At 33.6% G+C, this 21,308-nt stretch overlaps 14 non-coding genes across 14 annotated transcripts; 7 read left to right on the top strand and 7 right to left on the bottom strand.

Annotated features, from left to right (window-relative positions):
* The first annotated feature begins 1,537 nt into the window (after positions 1 to 1,537).
* TRNAQ-CUG (transfer RNA glutamine (anticodon CUG)) lies at positions 1,538 to 1,609 on the top strand. The gene has a single exon. It is a non-coding gene; the product is annotated as a tRNA-Gln (tRNA).
* Positions 1,610 to 2,434: 825 nt separating this feature from the next.
* TRNAQ-UUG (transfer RNA glutamine (anticodon UUG)) lies at positions 2,435 to 2,506 on the bottom strand. The gene has a single exon. It is a non-coding gene; the product is annotated as a tRNA-Gln (tRNA).
* Positions 2,507 to 4,054: 1,548 nt separating this feature from the next.
* TRNAQ-CUG (transfer RNA glutamine (anticodon CUG)) lies at positions 4,055 to 4,126 on the top strand. The gene has a single exon. It is a non-coding gene; the product is annotated as a tRNA-Gln (tRNA).
* An 825-nt stretch (positions 4,127 to 4,951) lies between these two features.
* TRNAQ-UUG (transfer RNA glutamine (anticodon UUG)) lies at positions 4,952 to 5,023 on the bottom strand. Its single transcript has one exon. It is a non-coding gene; the product is annotated as a tRNA-Gln (tRNA).
* Positions 5,024 to 6,571: 1,548 nt separating this feature from the next.
* TRNAQ-CUG (transfer RNA glutamine (anticodon CUG)) lies at positions 6,572 to 6,643 on the top strand. Its single transcript has one exon. It is a non-coding gene; the product is annotated as a tRNA-Gln (tRNA).
* An 825-nt stretch (positions 6,644 to 7,468) lies between these two features.
* On the bottom strand, positions 7,469 to 7,540 carry TRNAQ-UUG (transfer RNA glutamine (anticodon UUG)). The gene has a single exon. It is a non-coding gene; the product is annotated as a tRNA-Gln (tRNA).
* Positions 7,541 to 9,088: 1,548 nt separating this feature from the next.
* TRNAQ-CUG (transfer RNA glutamine (anticodon CUG)) lies at positions 9,089 to 9,160 on the top strand. Its single transcript has one exon. It is a non-coding gene; the product is annotated as a tRNA-Gln (tRNA).
* A 2,445-nt stretch (positions 9,161 to 11,605) lies between these two features.
* TRNAQ-CUG (transfer RNA glutamine (anticodon CUG)) lies at positions 11,606 to 11,677 on the top strand. The gene has a single exon. It is a non-coding gene; the product is annotated as a tRNA-Gln (tRNA).
* An 825-nt stretch (positions 11,678 to 12,502) lies between these two features.
* On the bottom strand, positions 12,503 to 12,574 carry TRNAQ-UUG (transfer RNA glutamine (anticodon UUG)). Its single transcript has one exon. It is a non-coding gene; the product is annotated as a tRNA-Gln (tRNA).
* Positions 12,575 to 14,122: 1,548 nt separating this feature from the next.
* On the top strand, positions 14,123 to 14,194 carry TRNAQ-CUG (transfer RNA glutamine (anticodon CUG)). The gene has a single exon. It is a non-coding gene; the product is annotated as a tRNA-Gln (tRNA).
* An 825-nt stretch (positions 14,195 to 15,019) lies between these two features.
* Positions 15,020 to 15,091, bottom strand: TRNAQ-UUG (transfer RNA glutamine (anticodon UUG)). The gene has a single exon. It is a non-coding gene; the product is annotated as a tRNA-Gln (tRNA).
* A 1,548-nt stretch (positions 15,092 to 16,639) lies between these two features.
* TRNAQ-CUG (transfer RNA glutamine (anticodon CUG)) lies at positions 16,640 to 16,711 on the top strand. Its single transcript has one exon. It is a non-coding gene; the product is annotated as a tRNA-Gln (tRNA).
* Positions 16,712 to 17,536: 825 nt separating this feature from the next.
* TRNAQ-UUG (transfer RNA glutamine (anticodon UUG)) lies at positions 17,537 to 17,608 on the bottom strand. The gene has a single exon. It is a non-coding gene; the product is annotated as a tRNA-Gln (tRNA).
* Positions 17,609 to 20,053: 2,445 nt separating this feature from the next.
* On the bottom strand, positions 20,054 to 20,125 carry TRNAQ-UUG (transfer RNA glutamine (anticodon UUG)). Its single transcript has one exon. It is a non-coding gene; the product is annotated as a tRNA-Gln (tRNA).
* Between the last annotated feature and the right edge of the window lie 1,183 nt (positions 20,126 to 21,308).

Here is a 21,308-nt window from a genome sequence, read left to right as displayed (position 1 = left end):
AGGAGTGCAAACTGCTGCAGCAATGTGGAAATGTCAAAGTTTTTAATATTCTACTGTCAAAGAGAAACTGAATTGGATTGCTTTCCTATTCTGGTAAACTTTTGCATATTGAACTATGTTGGGGAAGGATGTTGCCCAAAAGACTCAAATAACGTTATAACTCTGTTGAACAGTGGTTTTTATGTGAGATAATATTTTTCAATGAAAGATAAGTTGCCCCCTGAGGCAAATCTCTTCTGTCAAAATGGAAAGCTCACCCTGGTACGGGAGGGTGGATGGTGTCGTGGTTAGCACTCTGGACTCTGAAAACAGGGATCTGAGTACAAATTTCAGTGGGACTTATCTGAACATTACAATTTTCTTTTCCATTCAGTTCTTAGAAGTTTTATTTGGAACAATATCACATTTACTTATAAACATGTAAAAATCAACCTGTACATATGTATCTCTGTATATATAGCTATATGTCTCTGTATATTTATAGGAACATATAAACATATAGATTATAAAAATAAATATAATTAGTGGAGGTGAAAATCATGAACAGTTGTTGCCTCTCAGCATTTGAAACATGAGTTTCTACTTCTTTCTCTTTTATATGTCCTGAAATTGAGATAGTCACTTTTTACTCATTATTGATCCAACAATACAGTTGATGTATACAAAGCATATCATATGATTTGTGAATAAAGTTCAAAAATGAGAATTTGATCAGTACCTGTCATGCCTCCGACCAAAAGCTTATATTTTACGATTGGAGATCAACTGTTGTAAATCAGCATGAAAAACATTTTCTTTTCACGATTTCCATACTAATATAAAACAACATTTTTACTAGCTGAATGAGATCATCATTTGGGTTCCTCTATGTTTGATTGAAGAAAACTTCTTATTCAAAATGTGCTATTTTCGCCTTATCAATAGCGGGAAAGCTTAAAAAAGTGAGGCTGTGAATCACCCGTCTGAAATGCGTTTGAGAAAATCAGGATATGATTTTATAATGGCTAACTACTTTGTGAAGAAATTTGATGTCAAAGTATTGTAAAGTTTGTATTGATGTAAGTTGTTCAAGCTGATGGACATTTTGAAAGCATTCAATAATTGACTCTTTCAACCTACTGGTGTTGGATTTGAGCTATCAATGAACAAAGATGAAGAAATGGAAAAGCTCAAGAGTAATGAAAAAAGTCCCTCCAAGGTTTCAAATCGGATCATTGGATGCAAAGTCCAAATTGCCAACCATTGCTCTATCGAGCCACCCATGCAGGAGACAGAGACATTGCTTCAGTAGTCTGGAAATGTAGACTGTTTTATTATGCTACAGGCAAAGATGAACATTGTGATATAACTTTTATATTCAGATAAACATTTGAATATTTAACACTTTTATAGAGAATATAGCTGAAAAGAATCAAATCACATTAAATCTATATCCACTATGACCATTCAAATGAGATATCTTTTTATCAATATAAGAGAAGGACATCACTGATGCGCTCTCTTTTGTCTCAATGGAAAAGGCACTCTTGTGTGAGAGGGTTCCATGGTGTAATGGTTAGCACTCTGGACTCTGAATCCAGCGATCCGAGTTCAAATCTCGGTGGGACCTACTACAATTATGAGATTCACTGTTTAACTCATTTTTTAGGATTTGGTCTAGAAAAAACCTAATATCAATGTTTTATACTGATGCGTATGAACGCATAAGTATGTATAGATGCATACATAGCTTTATCCATCTAGATAGCTGTTAGACAATATGAACATATCAATTATTCATAAACATAAATATTGAAGCTGAACCTAGAAACTGTTCTTTCACATCCACATTGTAAACATGAGTTTATTTTCCTTTCTCATCTATATGGCCAGTAATGAGATAGTTCATTTTTGCTGATTTCTTAGCTGACAACATGCTGGACTTACACAGTGCATTTCATTGTGAATTTCTTTGAAAGTGAATTTCAGATTCACACCTTTGACATGTCTTTCAAAAGATTCAACTTTATTGGTTGTGGATTTACTGTTGAAAATCAGTGTGTAAAATCTTTGTACGTCTGAATTTCAAGATTATTATTCAAACTGCACATCTTCGGTCCCCGTAATACAAAGTTTGACTCCTCAAGTTTTGTTTTAATGAATGCTTTGCAATTAAAAAGTTCCTTGTTCCCCTTATCAATAACAGTAAGATTTTAAAAAGTAATGTCGTGCATCAGGCCCCTGTGATGAGTTTGAGAAACCAGAGTGAGTTTGTAAAATCTCTCATTATTTTGAGCCATTTAGTTTCCAGGTATTGTAAAAATTCTATTATTTGCTCAAATCTAGTAAACTTTTAGAGTATAATCAATAAATTAATTTTTCACCCTACCGGTATTAGATATGTGATATTAATGAATACACTTGAAAGAAAATGATTTGGTCAAGAGTCATAAAATGGTCCCACCGAGATTTGAACTCGGATCATTGGATTCAAAGTCCAAAGTGCTAACCATTACACCATGGAACCTCCCATGTGAAAGGAGTGCAAACTGCTGCAGCAATGTGGAAATGTCAAAGTTTTTAATATTCTACTGTCAAAGAGAAACTGAATTGGATTGCTTTCCTATTCTGGTAAACTTTTGCATATTGAACTATGTTGGGGAAGGATGTTGCCCAAAAGACTCAAATAACGTTATAACTCTGTTGAACAGTGGTTTTTATGTGAGATAATATTTTTCAATGAAAGATAAGTTGCCCCCTGAGGCAAATCTCTTCTGTCAAAATGGAAAGCTCACCCTGGTACGGGAGGGTGGATGGTGTCGTGGTTAGCACTCTGGACTCTGAAAACAGGGATCTGAGTACAAATTTCAGTGGGACTTATCTGAACATTACAATTTTCTTTTCCATTCAGTTCTTAGAAGTTTTATTTGGAACAATATCACATTTACTTATAAACATGTAAAAATCAACCTGTACATATGTATCTCTGTATATATAGCTATATGTCTCTGTATATTTATAGGAACATATAAACATATAGATTATAAAAATAAATATAATTAGTGGAGGTGAAAATCATGAACAGTTGTTGCCTCTCAGCATTTGAAACATGAGTTTCTACTTCTTTCTCTTTTATATGTCCTGAAATTGAGATAGTCACTTTTTACTCATTATTGATCCAACAATACAGTTGATGTATACAAAGCATATCATATGATTTGTGAATAAAGTTCAAAAATGAGAATTTGATCAGTACCTGTCATGCCTCCGACCAAAAGCTTATATTTTACGATTGGAGATCAACTGTTGTAAATCAGCATGAAAAACATTTTCTTTTCACGATTTCCATACTAATATAAAACAACATTTTTACTAGCTGAATGAGATCATCATTTGGGTTCCTCTATGTTTGATTGAAGAAAACTTCTCATTCAAAATGTGCTATTTTCGCCTTATCAATAGCGGGAAAGCTTAAAAAAGTGAGGCTGTGAATCACCCGTCTGAAATGCGTTTGAGAAAATCAGGATATGATTTTATAATGGCTAACTACTTTGTGAAGAAATTTGATGTCAAAGTATTGTAAAGTTTGTATTGATGTAAGTTGTTCAAGCTGATGGACATTTTGAAAGCATTCAATAATTGTCTCTTTCAACCTACTGGTGTTGGATTTGAGCTATCAATGAACAAAGATGAAGAAATGGAAAAGCTCAAGAGTAATGAAAAAAGTCCCTCCAAGGTTTCAAATCGGATCATTGGATGCAAAGTCCAAATTGCCAACCATTGCTCTATCGAGCCACCCATGCAGGAGACAGAGACATTGCTTCAGTAGTCTGGAAATGTAGACTGTTTTATTATGCTACAGGCAAAGATGAACATTGTGATATAACTTTTATATTCAGATAAACATTTGAATATTTAACACTTTTATAGAGAATATAGCTGAAAAGAATCAAATCACATTAAATCTATATCCACTATGACCATTCAAATGAGATATCTTTTTATCAATATAAGAGAAGGACATCACTGATGCGCTCTCTTTTGTCTCAATGGAAAAGGCACTCTTGTGTGAGAGGGTTCCATGGTGTAATGGTTAGCACTCTGGACTCTGAATCCAGCGATCCGAGTTCAAATCTCGGTGGGACCTACTACAATTATGAGATTCACTGTTTAACTCATTTTTTAGGATTTGGTCTAGAAAAAACCTAATATCAATGTTTTATACTGATGCGTATGAACGCATAAGTATGTATAGATGCATACATAGCTTTATCCATCTAGATAGCTGTTAGACAATATGAACATATCAATTATTCATAAACATAAATATTGAAGCTGAACCTAGAAACTGTTCTTTCACATCCACATTGTAAACATGAGTTTATTTTCCTTTCTCATCTATATGGCCAGTAATGAGATAGTTCATTTTTGCTGATTTCTTAGCTGACAACATGCTGGACTTACACAGTGCATTTCATTGTGAATTTCTTTGAAAGTGAATTTCAGATTCACACCTTTGACATGTCTTTCAAAAGATTCAACTTTATTGGTTGTGGATTTACTGTTGAAAATCAGTGTGTAAAATCTTTGTACGTCTGAATTTCAAGATTATTATTCAAACTGCACATCTTCGGTCCCCGTAATACAAAGTTTGACTCCTCAAGTTTTGTTTTAATGAATGCTTTGCAATTAAAAAGTTCCTTGTTCCCCTTATCAATAACAGTAAGATTTTAAAAAGTAATGTCGTGCATCAGGCCCCTGTGATGAGTTTGAGAAACCAGAGTGAGTTTGTAAAATCTCTCATTATTTTGAGCCATTTAGTTTCCAGGTATTGTAAAAATTCTATTATTTGCTCAAATCTAGTAAACTTTTAGAGTATAATCAATAAATTAATTTTTCACCCTACCGGTATTAGATATGTGATATTAATGAATACACTTGAAAGAAAATGATTTGGTCAAGAGTCATAAAATGGTCCCACCGAGATTTGAACTCGGATCATTGGATTCAAAGTCCAAAGTGCTAACCATTACACCATGGAACCTCCCATGTGAAAGGAGTGCAAACTGCTGCAGCAATGTGGAAATGTCAAAGTTTTTAATATTCTACTGTCAAAGAGAAACTGAATTGGATTGCTTTCCTATTCTGGTAAACTTTTGCATATTGAACTATGTTGGGGAAGGATGTTGCCCAAAAGACTCAAATAACGTTATAACTCTGTTGAACAGTGGTTTTTATGTGAGATAATATTTTTCAATGAAAGATAAGTTGCCCCCTGAGGCAAATCTCTTCTGTCAAAATGGAAAGCTCACCCTGGTACGGGAGGGTGGATGGTGTCGTGGTTAGCACTCTGGACTCTGAAAACAGGGATCTGAGTACAAATTTCAGTGGGACTTATCTGAACATTACAATTTTCTTTTCCATTCAGTTCTTAGAAGTTTTATTTGGAACAATATCACATTTACTTATAAACATGTAAAAATCAACCTGTACATATGTATCTCTGTATATATAGCTATATGTCTCTGTATATTTATAGGAACATATAAACATATAGATTATAAAAATAAATATAATTAGTGGAGGTGAAAATCATGAACAGTTGTTGCCTCTCAGCATTTGAAACATGAGTTTCTACTTCTTTCTCTTTTATATGTCCTGAAATTGAGATAGTCACTTTTTACTCATTATTGATCCAACAATACAGTTGATGTATACAAAGCATATCATATGATTTGTGAATAAAGTTCAAAAATGAGAATTTGATCAGTACCTGTCATGCCTCCGACCAAAAGCTTATATTTTACGATTGGAGATCAACTGTTGTAAATCAGCATGAAAAACATTTTCTTTTCACGATTTCCATACTAATATAAAACAACATTTTTACTAGCTGAATGAGATCATCATTTGGGTTCCTCTATGTTTGATTGAAGAAAACTCCTCATTCAAAATGTGCTATTTTCGCCTTATCAATAGCGGGAAAGCTTAAAAAAGTGAGGCTGTGAATCACCCGTCTGAAATGCGTTTGAGAAAATCAGGATATGATTTTATAATGGCTAACTACTTTGTGAAGAAATTTGATGTCAAAGTATTGTAAAGTTTGTATTGATGTAAGTTGTTCAAGCTGATGGGCATTTTGAAAGCATTTAATAATTGACTCTTTCAACCTACTGGTGTTGGATTTGAGCTATCAATGAACAAAGATGAAGAAATGGAAAAGCTCAAGAGTAATAAAAAAAGTCCCTCCAAGGTTTCAAATCGGATCATTGGATGCAAAGTCCAAATTGCCAACCATTGCTCTATCGAGCCACCCATGCAGGAGACAGAGACATTGCTTCAGTAGTCTGGAAATGTAGACTGTTTTATTATGCTACAGGCAAAGATGAACATTGTGATATAACTTTTATATTCAGATAAACATTTGAATATTTAACACTTTTATAGAGAATATAGCTGAAAAGAATCAAATCACATTAAATCTATATCCACTATGACCATTCAAATGAGATATCTTTTTATCAATATAAGAGAAGGACATCACTGATGCGCTCTCTTTTGTCTCAATGGAAAAGGCACTCTTGTGTGAGAGGGTTCCATGGTGTAATGGTTAGCACTCTGGACTCTGAATCCAGCGATCCGAGTTCAAATCTCGGTGGGACCTACTACAATTATGAGATTCACTGTTTAACTCATTTTTTAGGATTTGGTCTAGAAAAAACCTAATATCAATGTTTTATACTGATGCGTATGAACGCATAAGTATGTATAGATGCATACATAGCTTTATCCATCTAGATAGCTGTTAGACAATATGAACATATCAATTATTCATAAACATAAATATTGAAGCTGAACCTAGAAACTGTTCTTTCACATCCACATTGTAAACATGAGTTTATTTTCCTTTCTCATCTATATGGCCAGTAATGAGATAGTTCATTTTTGCTGATTTCTTAGCTGACAACATGCTGGACTTACACAGTGCATTTCATTGTGAATTTCTTTGAAAGTGAATTTCAGATTCACACCTTTGACATGTCTTTCAAAAGATTCAACTTTATTGGTTGTGGATTTACTGTTGAAAATCAGTGTGTAAAATCTTTGTACGTCTGAATTTCAAGATTATTATTCAAACTGCACATCTTCGGTCCCCGTAATACAAAGTTTGACTCCTCAAGTTTTGTTTTAATGAATGCTTTGCAATTAAAAAGTTCCTTGTTCCCCTTATCAATAACAGTAAGATTTTAAAAAGTAATGTCGTGCATCAGGCCCCTGTGATGAGTTTGAGAAACCAGAGTGAGTTTGTAAAATCTCTCATTATTTTGAGCCATTTAGTTTCCAGGTATTGTAAAAATTCTATTATTTGCTCAAATCTAGTAAACTTTTAGAGTATAATCAATAAATTAATTTTTCACCCTACCGGTATTAGATATGTGATATTAATGAATACACTTGAAAGAAAATGATTTGGTCAAGAGTCATAAAATGGTCCCACCGAGATTTGAACTCGGATCATTGGATTCAAAGTCCAAAGTGCTAACCATTACACCATGGAACCTCCCATGTGAAAGGAGTGCAAACTGCTGCAGCAATGTGGAAATGTCAAAGTTTTTAATATTCTACTGTCAAAGAGAAACTGAATTGGATTGCTTTCCTATTCTGGTAAACTTTTGCATATTGAACTATGTTGGGGAAGGATGTTGCCCAAAAGACTCAAATAACGTTATAACTCTGTTGAACAGTGGTTTTTATGTGAGATAATATTTTTCAATGAAAGATAAGTTGCCCCCTGAGGCAAATCTCTTCTGTCAAAATGGAAAGCTCACCCTGGTACGGGAGGGTGGATGGTGTCGTGGTTAGCACTCTGGACTCTGAAAACAGGGATCTGAGTACAAATTTCAGTGGGACTTATCTGAACATTACAATTTTCTTTTCCATTCAGTTCTTAGAAGTTTTATTTGGAACAATATCACATTTACTTATAAACATGTAAAAATCAACCTGTACATATGTATCTCTGTATATATAGCTATATGTCTCTGTATATTTATAGGAACATATAAACATATAGATTATAAAAATAAATATAATTAGTGGAGGTGAAAATCATGAACAGTTGTTGCCTCTCAGCATTTGAAACATGAGTTTCTACTTCTTTCTCTTTTATATGTCCTGAAATTGAGATAGTCACTTTTTACTCAGTATTGATCCAACAATACAGTTGATGTATACAAAGCATATCATATGATTTGTGAATAAAGTTCAAAAATGAGAATTTGATCAGTACCTGTCATGCCTCCGACCAAAAGCTTATATTTTACGATTGGAGATCAACTGTTGTAAATCAGCATGAAAAACATTTTCTTTTCACGATTTCCATACTAATATAAAACAACATTTTTACTAGCTGAATGAGATCATCATTTGGGTTCCTCTATGTTTGATTGAAGAAAACTCCTCATTCAAAATGTGCTATTTTCGCCTTATCAATAGCGGGAAAGCTTAAAAAAGTGAGGCTGTGAATCACCCGTCTGAAATGCGTTTGAGAAAATCAGGATATGATTTTATAATGGCTAACTACTTTGTGAAGAAATTTGATGTCAAAGTATTGTAAACTTTGTATTGATGTAAGTTGTTCAAGCTGATGGACATTTTGAAAGCATTCAATAATTGACTCTTTCAACCTACTGGTGTTGGATTTGAGCTATCAATGAACAAAGATGAAGAAATGGAAAAGCTCAAGAGTAATAAAAAAAGTCCCTCCAAGGTTTCAAATCGGATCATTGGATGCAAAGTCCAAATTGCCAACCATTGCTCTATCGAGCCACCCATGCAGGAGACAGAGACATTGCTTCAGTAGTCTGGAAATGTAGACTGTTTTATTATGCTACAGGCAAAGATGAACATTGTGATATAACTTTTATATTCAGATAAACATTTGAATATTTAACACTTTTATAGAGAATATAGCTGAAAAGAATCAAATCACATTAAATCTATATCCACTATGACCATTCAAATGAGATATCTTTTTATCAATATAAGAGAAGGACATCACTGATGCGCTCTCTTTTGTCTCAATGGAAAAGGCACTCTTGTGTGAGAGGGTTCCATGGTGTAATGGTTAGCACTCTGGACTCTGAATCCAGCGATCCGAGTTCAAATCTCGGTGGGACCTACTACAATTATGAGATTCACTGTTTAACTCATTTTTTAGGATTTGGTCTAGAAAAAACCTAATATCAATGTTTTATACTGATGCGTATGAACGCATAAGTATGTATAGATGCATACATAGCTTTATCCATCTAGATAGCTGTTAGACAATATGAACATATCAATTATTCATAAACATAAATATTGAAGCTGAACCTAGAAACTGTTCTTTCACATCCACATTGTAAACATGAGTTTATTTTCCTTTCTCATCTATATGGCCAGTAATGAGATAGTTCATTTTTGCTGATTTCTTAGCTGACAACATGCTGGACTTACACAGTGCATTTCATTGTGAATTTCTTTGAAAGTGAATTTCAGATTCACACCTTTGACATGTCTTTCAAAAGATTCAACTTTATTGGTTGTGGATTTACTGTTGAAAATCAGTGTGTAAAATCTTTGTACGTCTGAATTTCAAGATTATTATTCAAACTGCACATCTTCGGTCCCCTTAATACAAAGTTTGACTCCTCAAGTTTTGTTTTAATGAATGCTTTGCAATTAAAAAGTTCCTTGTTCCCCTTATCAATAACAGTAAGATTTTAAAAAGTAATGTCGTGCATCAGGCCCCTGTGATGAGTTTGAGAAACCAGAGTGAGTTTGTAAAATCTCTCATTATTTTGAGCCATTTAGTTTCCAGGTATTGTAAAAATTCTATTATTTGCTCACATCTAGTAAACTTTTAGAGTATAATCAATAAATTAATTTTTCACCCTACCGGTATTAGATATGTGATATTAATGAATACACTTGAAAGAAAATGATTTGGTCAAGAGTCATAAAATGGTCCCACCGAGATTTGAACTCGGATCATTGGATTCAAAGTCCAAAGTGCTAACCATTAAGAATTGGAACCTCCCATGTGAAAGGAGTGCAAACTGCTGCAGCAATGTGGAAATGTCAAAGTTTTTAATATTCTACTGTCAAAGAGAAACTGAATTGGATTGCTTTCCTATTCTGGTAAACTTTTGCATATTGAACTATGTTGGGGAAGGATGTTGCCCAAAAGACTCAAATAACGTTATAACTCTGTTGAACAGTGGTTTTTATGTGAGATAATATTTTTCAATGAAAGATAAGTTGCCCCCTGAGGCAAATCTCTTCTGTCAAAATGGAAAGCTCACCCTGGTACGGGAGGGTGGATGGTGTCGTGGTTAGCACTCTGGACTCTGAAAACAGGGATCTGAGTACAAATTTCAGTGGGACTTATCTGAACATTACAATTTTCTTTTCCATTCAGTTCTTAGAAGTTTTATTTGGAACAATATCACATTTACTTATAAACATGTAAAAATCAACCTGTACATATGTATCTCTGTATATATAGCTATATGTCTCTGTATATTTATAGGAACATATAAACATATAGATTATAAAAATAAATATAATTAGTGGAGGTGAAAATCATGAACAGTTGTTGCCTCTCAGCATTTGAAACATGAGTTTCTACTTCTTTCTCTTTTATATGTCCTGAAATTGAGATAGTCACTTTTTACTCAGTATTGATCCAACAATACAGTTGATGTATACAAAGCATATCATATGATTTGTGAATAAAGTTCAAAAATGAGAATTTGATCAGTACCTGTCATGCCTCCGACCAAAAGCTTATATTTTACGATTGGAGATCAACTGTTGTAAATCAGCATGAAAAACATTTTCTTTTCACGATTTCCATACTAATATAAAACAACATTTTTACTAGCTGAATGAGATCATCATTTGGGTTCCTCTATGTTTGATTGAAGAAAACTCCTCATTCAAAATGTGCTATTTTCGCCTTATCAATAGCGGGAAAGCTTAAAAAAGTGAGGCTGTGAATCACCCGTCTGAAATGCGTTTGAGAAAATCAGGATATGATTTTATAATGGCTAACTACTTTGTGAAGAAATTTGATGTCAAAGTATTGTAAACTTTGTATTGATGTAAGTTGTTCAAGCTGATGGACATTTTGAAAGCATTCAATAATTGACTCTTTCAACCTACTGGTGTTGGATTTGAGCTATCAATGAACAAAGATGAAGAAATGGAAAAGCTCAAGAGTAATAAAAAAAGTCCCTCCAAGGTTTCAAATCGGATCATTGGATGCAAAGTCCAAATTGCCAACCATTGCTCTATCGAGCCACCCATGCAGGAGACAGAGACATTGCTTCAGTAGTCTGGAAATGTAGACTGTTTTATTATGCTACAGGCAAAGATGAACATTGTGATATAACTTTTATATTCAGATAAACATTTGAATATTTAACACTTTTATAGAGAATATAGCTGAAAAGAATCAAATCACATTAAATCTATATCCACTATGACCATTCAAATGAGATATCTTTTTATCAATATAAGAGAAGGACATCACTGATGCGCTCTCTTTTGTCTCAATGGAAAAGGCACTCTTGTGTGAGAGGGTTCCATGGTGTAATGGTTAGCACTCTGGACTCTGAATCCAGCGATCCGAGTTCAAATCTCGGTGGGACCTACTACAATTATGAGATTCACTGTTTAACTCATTTTTTAGGATTTGGTCTAGAAAAAACCTAATATCAATGTTTTATACTGATGCGTATGAACGCATAAGTATGTATAGATGCATACATAGCTTTATCCATCTAGATAGCTGTTAGACAATATGAACATATCAATTATTCATAAACATAAATATTGAAGCTGAACCTAGAAACTGTTCTTTCACATCCACATTGTAAACATGAGTTTATTTTCCTTTCTCATCTATATGGCCAGTAATGAGATAGTTCATTTTTGCTGATTTCTTAGCTGACAACATGCTGGACTTACACAGTGCATTTCATTGTGAATTTCTTTGAAAGTGAATTTCAGATTCACACCTTTGACATGTCTTTCAAAAGATTCAACTTTATTGGTTGTGGATTTACTGTTGAAAATCAGTGTGTAAAATCTTTGTACGTCTGAATTTCAAGATTATTATTCAAACTGCACATCTTCGGTCCCCTTAATACAAAGTTTGACTCCTCAAGTTTTGTTTTAATGAATGCTTTGCAATTAAAAAGTTCCTTGTTCCCCTTATCAATAACAGTAAGATTTTAAAAAGTAATGTCGTGCATCAGGCCCCTGTGATGAGTTTGAGAAACCAGAGTGAGTTTGTAAAATCTCTCATTATTTTGAGCCATTTAGTTTCCAGGTATTGTAAAAATTCTATTATTTGCTCACATCTAGTAAACTTTTAGAGTATAATCAATAAATTAATTTTTCACCCTACCGGTATTAGATATGTGATATTAATGAATACACTTGAAAGAAAATGATTTGGTCAAGAGTCATAAAATGGTCCCACCGAGATTTGAACTCGGATCATTGGATTCAAAGTCCAAAGTGCTAACCATTACACCATGGAACCTCCCATGTGAAAGGAGTGCAAACTGCTGCAGCAATGTGGAAATGTCAAAGTTTTTAATATTCTACTGTCAAAGAGAAACTGAATTGGATTGCTTTCCTATTCTGGTAAACTTTTGCATATTGAACTATGTTGGGGAAGGATGTTGCCCAAAAGACTCAAATAACGTTATAACTCTGTTGAACAGTGGTTTTTATGTGAGATAATATTTTTCAATGAAAGATAAGTTGCCCCCTGAGGCAAATCTCTTCTGTCAAAATGGAAAGCTCACCCTGGTACGGGAGGGTGGATGGTGTCGTGGTTAGCACTCTGGACTCTGAAAACAGGGATCTGAGTACAAATTTCAGTGGGACTTATCTGAACATTACAATTTTCTTTTCCATTCAGTTCTTAGAAGTTTTATTTGGAACAATATCACATTTACTTATAAACATGTAAAAATCAACCTGTACATATGTATCTCTGTATATATAGCTATATGTCTCTGTATATTTATAGGAACATATAAACATATAGATTATAAAAATAAATATAATTAGTGGAGGTGAAAATCATGAACAGTTGTTGCCTCTCAGCATTTGAAACATGAGTTTCTACTTCTTTCTCTTTTATATGTCCTGAAATTGAGATAGTCACTTTTTACTCATTATTGATCCAACAATACAGTTGATGTATACAAAGCATATCATATGATTTGTGAATAAAGTTCAAAAATGAGAATTTGATCAGTACCTGTCATGCCTCCGACCAAAAGCTTATATTTTACGATTGGAGATCAACTGTTGTAAATCAGCATGAAAAACATTTTCTTTTCACGATTTCCATACTAATATAAAACAACATTTTTACTAGCTGAATGAGATCATCATTTGGGTTCCTCTATGTTTGATTGAAGAAAACTCCTCATTCAAAATGTGCTATTTTCGCCTTATCAATAGCGGGAAAGCTTAAAAAAGTGAGGCTGTGAATCACCCGTCTGAAATGCGTTTGAGAAAATCAGGATATGATTTTATAATGGCTAACTACTTTGTGAAGAAATTTGATGTCAAAGTATTGTAAAGTTTGTATTGATGTAAGTTGTTCAAGCTGATGGGCATTTTGAAAGCATTTAATAATTGACTCTTTCAACCTACTGGTGTTGGATTTGAGCTATCAATGAACAAAGATGAAGAAATGGAAAAGCTCAAGAGTAATAAAAAAAGTCCCTCCAAGGTTTCAAATCGGATCATTGGATGCAAAGTCCAAATTGCCAACCATTGCTCTATCGAGCCACCCATGCAGGAGACAGAGACATTGCTTCAGTAGTCTGGAAATGTAGACTGTTTTATTATGCTACAGGCAAAGATGAACATTGTGATATAACTTTTATATTCAAATAAACATTTGAATATTTAACACTTTTATAGAGAATATAGCTGAAAAGAATCAAATCACATTAAATCTATATCCACTATGACCATTCAAATGAGATATCTTTTTATCAATATAAGAGAAGGACATCACTGATGCGCTCTCTTTTGTCTCAATGGAAAAGGCACTCTTGTGTGAGAGGGTTCCATGGTGTAATGGTTAGCACTCTGGACTCTGAATCCAGCGATCCGAGTTCAAATCTCGGTGGGACCTACTACAATTATGAGATTCACTGTTTAACTCATTTTTTAGGATTTGGTCTAGAAAAAACCTAATATCAATGTTTTATACTGATGCGTATGAACGCATAAGTATGTATAGATGCATACATAGCTTTATCCATCTAGATAGCTGTTAGACAATATGAACATATCAATTATTCATAAACATAAATATTGAAGCTGAACCTAGAAACTGTTCTTTCACATCCACATTGTAAACATGAGTTTATTTTCCTTTCTCATCTATATGGCCAGTAATGAGATAGTTCATTTTTGCTGATTTCTTAGCTGACAACATGCTGGACTTACACAGTGCATTTCATTGTGAATTTCTTTGAAAGTGAATTTCAGATTCACACCTTTGACATGTCTTTCAAAAGATTCAACTTTATTGGTTGTGGATTTACTGTTGAAAATCAGTGTGTAAAATCTTTGTACGTCTGAATTTCAAGATTATTATTCAAACTGCACATCTTCGGTCCCCGTAATACAAAGTTTGACTCCTCAAGTTTTGTTTTAATGAATGCTTTGCAATTAAAAAGTTCCTTGTTCCCCTTATCAATAACAGTAAGATTTTAAAAAGTAATGTCGTGCATCAGGCCCCTGTGATGAGTTTGAGAAACCAGAGTGAGTTTGTAAAATCTCTCATTATTTTGAGCCATTTAGTTTCCAGGTATTGTAAAAATTCTATTATTTGCTCACATCTAGTAAACTTTTAGAGTATAATCAATAAATTAATTTTTCACCCTACCGGTATTAGATATGTGATATTAATGAATACACTTGAAAGAAAATGATTTGGTCAAGAGTCATAAAATGGACCCACCGAGATTTGAACTCGGATCATTGGATTCAAAGTCCAAAGTGCTAACCATTACACCATGGAACCTCCCATGTGAAAGGAGTGCAAACTGCTGCAGCAATGTGGAAATGTCAAAGTTTTTAATATTCTACTGTCAAAGAGAAACTGAATTGGATTGCTTTCCTATTCTGGTAAACTTTTGCATATTGAACTATGTTGGGGAAGGATGTTGCCCAAAAGACTCAAATAACGTTATAACTCTGTTGAACAGTGGTTTTTATGTGAGATAATATTTTTCAATGAAAGATAAGTTGCCCCCTGAGGCAAATCTCTTCTGTCAAAATGGAAAGCTCACCCTGGTACGGGAGGGTGGATGGTGTCGTGGTTAGCACTCTGGACTCTGAAAACAGGGATCTGAGTACAAATTTCAGTGGGACTTATCTGAACATTACAATTTTCTTTTCCATTCAGTTCTTAGAAGTTTTATTTGGAACAATATCACATTTACTTATAAACATGTAAAAATCAACCTGTACATATGTATCTCTGTATATATAGCTATATGTCTCTGTATATTTATAGGAACATATAAACATATAGATTATAAAAATAAATATAATTAGTGGAGGTGAAAATCATGAACAGTTGTTGCCTCTCAGCATTTGAAACATGAGTTTCTACTTCTTTCTCTTTTATATGTCCTGAAATTGAGATAGTCACTTTTTACTCAGTATTGATCCAACAATACAGTTGATGTATACAAAGCATATCATATGATTTGTGAATAAAGTTCAAAAATGAGAATTTGATCAGTACCTGTCATGCCTCCGACCAAAAGCTTATATTTTACGATTGGAGATCAACTGTTGTAAATCAGCATGAAAAACATTTTCTTTTCACGATTTCCATACTAATATAAAACAACATTTTTACTAGCTGAATGAGATCATCATTTGGGTTCCTCTATGTTTGATTGAAGAAAACTCCTCATTCAAAATGTGCTATTTTCGCCTTATCAATAGCGGGAAAGCTTAAAAAAGTGAGGCTGTGAATCACCCGTCTGAAATGCGTTTGAGAAAATCAGGATATGATTTTATAATGGCTAACTACTTTGTGAAGAAATTTGATGTCAAAGTATTGTAAAGTTTGTATTGATGTAAGTTGTTCAAGCTGATGGGCATTTTGAAAGCATTTAATAATTGACTCTTTCAACCTACTGGTGTTGGATTTGAGCTATCAATGAACAAAGATGAAGAAATGGAAAAGCTCAAGAGTAATAAAAAAAGTCCCTCCAAGGTTTCAAATCGGATCATTGGATGCAAAGTCCAAATTGCCAACCATTGCTCTATCGAGCCACCCATGCAGGAGACAGAGACATTGCTTCAGTAGTCTGGAAATGTAGACTGTTTTATTATGCTACAGGCAAAGATGAACATTGTGATATAACTTTTATATTCAGATAAACATTTGAATATTTAACACTTTTATAGAGAATATAGCTGAAAAGAATCAAATCACATTAAATCTATATCCACTATGACCATTCAAATGAGATATCTTTTTATCAATATAAGAGAAGGACATCACTGATGCGCTCTCTTTTGTCTCAATGGAAAAGGCACTCTTGTGTGAGAGGGTTCCATGGTGTAATGGTTAGCACTCTGGACTCTGAATCCAGCGATCCGAGTTCAAATCTCGGTGGGACCTACTACAATTATGAGATTCACTGTTTAACTCATTTTTTAGGATTTGGTCTAGAAAAAACCTAATATCAATGTTTTATACTGATGCGTATGAACGCATAAGTATGTATAGATGCATACATAGCTTTATCCATCTAGATAGCTGTTAGACAATATGAACATATCAATTATTCATAAACATAAATATTGAAGCTGAACCTAGAAACTGTTCTTTCACATCCACATTGTAAACATGAGTTTATTTTCCTTTCTCATCTATATGGCCAGTAATGAGATAGTTCATTTTTGCTGATTTCTTAGCTGACAACATGCTGGACTTACACAGTGCATTTCATTGTGAATTTCTTTGAAAGTGAATTTCAGATTCACACCTTTGACATGTCTTTCAAAAGATTCAACTTTATTGGTTGTGGATTTACTGTTGAAAATCAGTGTGTAAAATCTTTGTACGTCTGAATTTCAAGATTATTATTCAAACTGCACATCTTCGGTCCCCGTAATACAAAGTTTGACTCCTCAAGTTTTGTTTTAATGAATGCTTTGCAATTAAAAAGTTCCTTGTTCCCCTTATCAATAACAGTAAGATTTTAAAAAGTAATGTCGTGCATCAGGCCCCTGTGATGAGTTTGAGAAACCAGAGTGAGTTTGTAAAATCTCTCATTATTTTGAGCCATTTAGTTTCCAGGTATTGTAAAAATTCTATTATTTGCTCACATCTAGTAAACTTTTAGAGTATAATCAATAAATTAATTTTTCACCCTACCGGTATTAGATATGTGATATTAATGAATACACTTGAAAGAAAATGATTTGGTCAAGAGTCATAAAATGGACCCACCGAGATTTGAACTCGGATCATTGGATTCAAAGTCCAAAGTGCTAACCATTACACCATGGAACCTCCCATGTGAAAGGAGTGCAAACTGCTGCAGCAATGTGGAAATGTCAAAGTTTTTAATATTCTACTGTCAAAGAGAAACTGAATTGGATTGCTTTCCTATTCTGGTAAACTTTTGCATATTGAACTATGTTGGGGAAGGATGTTGCCCAAAAGACTCAAATAACGTTATAACTCTGTTGAACAGTGGTTTTTATGTGAGATAATATTTTTCAATGAAAGATAAGTTGCCCCCTGAGGCAAATCTCTTCTGTCAAAATGGAAAGCTCACCCTGGTACGGGAGGGTGGATGGTGTCGTGGTTAGCACTCTGGACTCTGAAAACAGGGATCTGAGTACAAATTTCAGTGGGACTTATCTGAACATTACAATTTTCTTTTCCATTCAGTTCTTAGAAGTTTTATTTGGAACAATATCACATTTACTTATAAACATGTAAAAATCAACCTGTACATATGTATCTCTGTATATATAGCTATATGTCTCTGTATATTTATAGGAACATATAAACATATAGATTATAAAAATAAATATAATTAGTGGAGGTGAAAATCATGAACAGTTGTTGCCTCTCAGCATTTGAAACATGAGTTTCTACTTCTTTCTCTTTTATATGTCCTGAAATTGAGATAGTCACTTTTTACTCATTATTGATCCAACAATACAGTTGATGTATACAAAGCATATCATATGATTTGTGAATAAAGTTCAAAAATGAGAATTTGATCAGTACCTGTCATGCCTCCGACCAAAAGCTTATATTTTACGATTGGAGATCAACTGTTGTAAATCAGCATGAAAAACATTTTCTTTTCACGATTTCCATACTAATATAAAACAACATTTTTACTAGCTGAATGAGATCATCATTTGGGTTCCTCTATGTTTGATTGAAGAAAACTTCTCATTCAAAATGTGCTATTTTCGCCTTATCAATAGCGGGAAAGCTTAAAAAAGTGAGGCTGTGAATCACCCGTCTGAAATGCGTTTGAGAAAATCAGGATATGATTTTATAATGGCTAACTACTTTGTGAAGAAATTTGATGTCAAAGTATTGTAAAGTTTGTATTGATGTAAGTTGTTCAAGCTGATGGACATTTTGAAAGCATTCAATAATTGACTCTTTCAACCTACTGGTGTTGGATTTGAGCTATCAATGAACAAAGATGAAGAAATGGAAAAGCTCAAGAGTAATAAAAAAAGTCCCTCCAAGGTTTCAAATCGGATCATTGGATGCAAAGTCCAAATTGCCAACCATTGCTCTATCGAGCCACCCATGCAGGAGACAGAGACATTGCTTCAGTAGTCTGGAAATGTAGACTGTTTTATTATGCTACAGGCAAAGATGAACATTGTGATATAACTTTTATATTCAGATAAACATTTGAATATTTAACACTTTTATAGAGAATATAGCTGAAAAGAATCAAATCACATTAAATCTATATCCACTATGACCATTCAAATGAGATATCTTTTTATCAATATAAGAGAAGGACATCACTGATGCGCTCTCTTTTGTCTCAATGGAAAAGGCACTCTTGTGTGAGAGGGTTCCATGGTGTAATGGTTAGCACTCTGGACTCTGAATCCAGCGATCCAAGTTCAAATCTCGGTGGGACCTACTACAATTATGAGATTCACTGTTTAACTCATTTTTTAGGATTTGGTCTAGAAAAAACCTAATATCAATGTTTTATACTGATGCGTATGAACGCATAAGTATGTATAGATGCATACATAGCTTTATCCATCTAGATAGCTGTTAGACAATATGAACATATCAATTATTCATAAACATAAATATTGAAGCTGAACCTAGAAACTGTTCTTTCAGATCCACATTGTAAACATGAGTTTATTTTCCTTTCTCATCTATATGGCCAGTAATGAGATAGTTCATTTTTGCTGATTTCTTAGCTGACAACATGCTGGACTTACACAGTGCATTTCATTGTGAATTTCTTTGAAAGTGAATTTCAGATTCACACCTTTGACATGTCTTTCAAAAGATTCAACTTTATTGGTTGTGGATTTACTGTTGAAAATCAGTGTGTAAAATCTTTGTACGTCTGAATTTCAAGATTATTATTCAAACTGCACATCTTCGGTCCCCGTAATACAAAGTTTGACTCCTCAAGTTTTGTTTTAATGAATGCTTTGCAATTAAAAAGTTCCTTGTTCCCCTTATCAATAACAGTAAGATTTTAAAAAGTAATGTCGTGCATCAGGCCCCTGTGATGAGTTTGAGAAACCAGAGTGAGTTTGTAAAATCTCTCATTATTTTGAGCCATTTAGTTTCCAGGTATTGTAAAAATTCTATTATTTGCTCACATCTAGTAAACTTTTAGAGTATAATCAATAAATTAATTTTTCACCCTACCGGTATTAGATATGTGATATTAATGAATACACTTGAAAGAAAATGATTTGGTCAAGAGTCATAAAATGGACCCACCGAGATTTGAACTCGGATCATTGGATTCAAAGTCCAAAGTGCTAACCATTACACCATGGAACCTCCCATGTGAAAGGAGTGCAAACTGCTGCAGCAATGTGGAAATGTCAAAGTTTTTAATATTCTACTGTCAAAGAGAAACTGAATTGGATTGCTTTCCTATTCTGGTAAACTTTTGCATATTGAACTATGTTGGGGAAGGATGTTGCCCAAAAGACTCAAATAACGTTATAACTCTGTTGAACAGTGGTTTTTATGTGAGATAATATTTTTCAATGAAAGATAAGTTGCCCCCTGAGGCAAATCTCTTCTGTCAAAATGGAAAGCTCACCCTGGTACGGGAGGGTGGATGGTGTCGTGGTTAGCACTCTGGACTCTGAAAACAGGGATCTGAGTACAAATTTCAGTGGGACTTATCTGAACATTACAATTTTCTTTTCCATTCAGTTCTTAGAAGTTTTATTTGGAACAATATCACATTTACTTATAAACATGTAAAAATCAACCTGTACATATGTATCTCTGTATATATAGCTATATGTCTCTGTATATTTATAGGAACATATAAACATATAGATTATAAAAATAAATATAATTAGTGGAGGTGAAAATCATGAACAGTTGTTGCCTCTCAGCATTTGAAACATGAGTTTCTACTTCTTTCTCTTTTATATGTCCTGAAATTGAGATAGTCACTTTTTACTCATTATTGATCCAACAATACAGTTGATGTATACAAAGCATATCATATGATTTGTGAATAAAGTTCAAAAATGAGAATTTGATCAGTACCTGTCATGCCTCCGACCAAAAGCTTATATTTTACGATTGGAGATCAACTGTTGTAAATCAGCATGAAAAACATTTTCTTTTCACGATTTCCATACTAATATAAAACAACATTTTTACTAGCTGAATGAGATCATCATTTGGGTTCCTCTATGTTTGATTGAAGAAAACTTCTCATTCAAAATGTGCTATTTTCGCCTTATCAATAGCGGGAAAGCTTAAAAAAGTGAGGCTGTGAATCACCCGTCTGAAATGCGTTTGAGAAAATCAGGATATGATTTTATAATGGCTAACTACTTTGTGAAGAAATTTGATGTCAAAGTATTGTAAAGTTTGTATTGATGTAAGTTGTTCAAGCTGATGGACATTTTGAAAGCATTCAATAATTGACTCTTTCAACCTACTGGTGTTGGATTTGAGCTATCAATGAACAAAGATGAAGAAATGGAAAAGCTCA

The sequence above is a fragment of the Triturus cristatus genome, chromosome 5_2 (assembly GCF_964204655.1).
Source record: "Triturus cristatus chromosome 5_2, aTriCri1.1, whole genome shotgun sequence".
NCBI lineage: Eukaryota > Metazoa > Chordata > Amphibia > Caudata > Salamandridae > Triturus > Triturus cristatus.
The sequence above is the reverse complement of the archived record's forward strand: the minus strand, read 5'-3'. Positions and strand labels throughout refer to the sequence as shown.